This window comes from Pelobates fuscus, chromosome 3 (assembly GCF_036172605.1).
Source record: "Pelobates fuscus isolate aPelFus1 chromosome 3, aPelFus1.pri, whole genome shotgun sequence".
In the NCBI taxonomy this organism is placed as follows: Eukaryota; Metazoa; Chordata; class Amphibia; order Anura; family Pelobatidae; genus Pelobates; species Pelobates fuscus.
Window position 1 is genome coordinate 361,192,829 of NC_086319.1, and position 2,976 is coordinate 361,195,804.

The window sequence follows — 2,976 nt, forward strand, 5'->3', positions numbered from 1 at the left end:
ATATAACAGGGGTTAAATGGTGAGAGTACACAAAATATAATAGAGGTTAAATGGTGAGAGTACACAATATAAAATAGGGGTTAAATGGTGAGAGTACACAAAATATAATAGGGGTTAAATGGTTAGTGTACACAATATATATATATATCCCAAATATATCCCAAAACACCATAAAACCTGTACATAAGGGGTACTGTTTTACACGTGAGACTTTGCTGAATACAAATATGTGTATTTGATTGCAGTAAAAGCAAACAGTATTATGACATTGACAGTTAAAATGTCATGTAGAACTAAAAAAATTAAAAAAATATATTTTCTCCCATTTTTTTCACATTAAATTATGTTTCATAGCTAAATATTTGATATTACATGAAAGCCCTGTTTCCCCTGAATAAAATGATATATAATAAGGGGGGGTGCATTTAATATGAAAGAGGTGAATTACGGTTGGACAGACATATAGCACAAATGCCAGGTTTTGTTTACATTTTGTTTCGTTCACAACTTATACATTTGGCTGCGGTCTTAAGAGGTTAAAACAATCACATTTCAACAAAGAAATGCAAAACAAATATCAGCAATAACCTGTCATTTTTGTACCTTTTTTAATAACTGGTAACTGACTTTTTTTTTTATGGGAAACCTCATTTATATAAAAAACAGACCTTGTGCTCAGTGCACACAAACATGTACTTCATAAGGGTTAAATGGTGAGAGTACACAAAATATAATAAGGGTTAAATGGTGAGAGTACACAATATATAATAGGGGTTAAATGGTGAGAGTACACAAAATATAATAGGGGTTAAATGGTTAGAGTACACAATATATTATAGAGGTTAAATGGTGAGAGTACACAAAATATAATATGGGTTAAATGGTTAGAGTACACAATATATAATCGAGGTTAAATGGTGAGAGTACACAATATATAATAGGGGTTAAATGGTGAGAGTACACAAAATATAATAGGGGTTAAATGGTTAGTGTACACAATATATAATAGGGGTTAAATGGTGAGAATTCTCAACATATAATAGGGGTTAAATAGTTAGTGTACACAATATATAATAGAGGTTAAATGGTGAGAGTACACAATATATAATAGGGGTTAAATGGTGAGAGTACACAATATATAATAGAGGTTAAATGGTGAGAGTACACATATATAATAAGGGTTAAATGGCGAGAGTACATAAAATATAATAGGGGTTAAATGGTTAGTGTACACAATATATAATAGGGGTTAAATGGTGAGAATTCTCAACATATAATATGGGTTAAATGGTTAGAGTACACAATATGGGTTACATGGTTAGAGTACACAATATATAATATGGGTTAAATGGTTAGAGTACACAATATATAATAGAGGTTAAATGGTGAGAGTACACAATATATAACAGGGGTTAAATTGTGAGAGTACACAAAATATAATAGGGGTTAAATGGTTAGTGTACACAATATATAATAGGGGTTGAATGGTGAGAGTACACAAAATATAATAGGGGTTAAATGGTTAGTGTACACAATATATAATAGTGGTTAAATGGGGAGGGTACACAATATATAATAGGGGTTAAATGTTGAGAGTACTCAATATATAATTGGGGTTAAATTGTGAGAATACTCAATATATAATAGGGGTTAAATGGTGAGAGTACACAGTATATAATAGGGGTTAAAGGAACACTATAGTCACCTAAATTGCTAAATAAAGCAGTTTTAGTGTATAGATCATTCCCCTGCAATTTCACTGCTCAATTCACTGTCATTTAGGAGTAGTGATGTTGCAAACACAAAATTTTCGGTTCGCGAACGGGAACTTCCGCAAACGTTCGCGAACCGGCCGAACCGCCATTGACTTCAATGGGCAGGCGAATTTTAAAACCCACAGGGACTCTTTCTGGCCACAAAAGTGATGGAAAAGTTGTTTCAAGGGGACTGTGGCATGCCGGAGGGGGATCCATGGCAAAACTCCCATGGAAAATTACGCAGTTGATGCAGAGTCTGGTTTTAATCCATAAAGGGCAGATATCACCTAACATTCCTAAATCACAATGGATATGGATTGACACCTGACATATGGATTGACACCTGTCCTCGGAGACCCTGATACACACTGACACAGAGCAGAATAGGGACTGTTCACCCTACAAGGGTCACTTGGAAGATATGGATTGACACCTGTCCTCAGAGACCATGATACACACTAACACAGAGCAGAATAGAGACTGTTCCCGCTACATAGGGTCACTTGGCAGATATGGATTGACACCTGTCCTAAGGATCCCTGAAACACACTAACACAGAGCAGAATAGAGACTGTTCCCCCTACATAGGGTCACTTGGCAGATATGGCGTGGTCGTCGTCGGAGGAGGATGACTTTCACCTCTTCCCCTGTTAGATTCCCGTGCGGTGGCATCACCCTTATACGCTGTGTAAAGCATACTTTTTAATATATTTTGCAAATGCTGCATCCTTTCCGACTTGTAATTCGGTTACATTTCCGCCACTGTCTGCTTATACCGGGGGTCTAGTAGTGTGGACACCCTGGGATGCCTGTTGTGGTTGGTATTCCTCCTCCTCCTCAAAGCCACATTCCTCCTCTGACTCCTCTTCCTCACAATCCTCTTCCAGCGTTGCTGCAGGTCCAGCAAGCGATGCTGATAAGGCTGTTTCTGGTGGTGATGGTGACCACAACTCTTCCTCTTCCTCTTCACGCTCATCTACAGCCTGATCCAGCACTCTTCGCAGGGCACGCTCCAGGAAGAAAACAAATGGTATGATGTCGCTGATGGTGCCTTCGGTGCGACTGACTAGGTTTGTCACCTCTTCAAAAGGACCCATGAACCTACAGGCATTGCGCATGAGCGTCCAGTAATGTGGCAAAAAAATTCCCAGCTCCCCAGAGGCTGTCCTAGCACCCTGGTCATACAAATATTCATTAACGGCTTTTTCTTGTTGGAGCA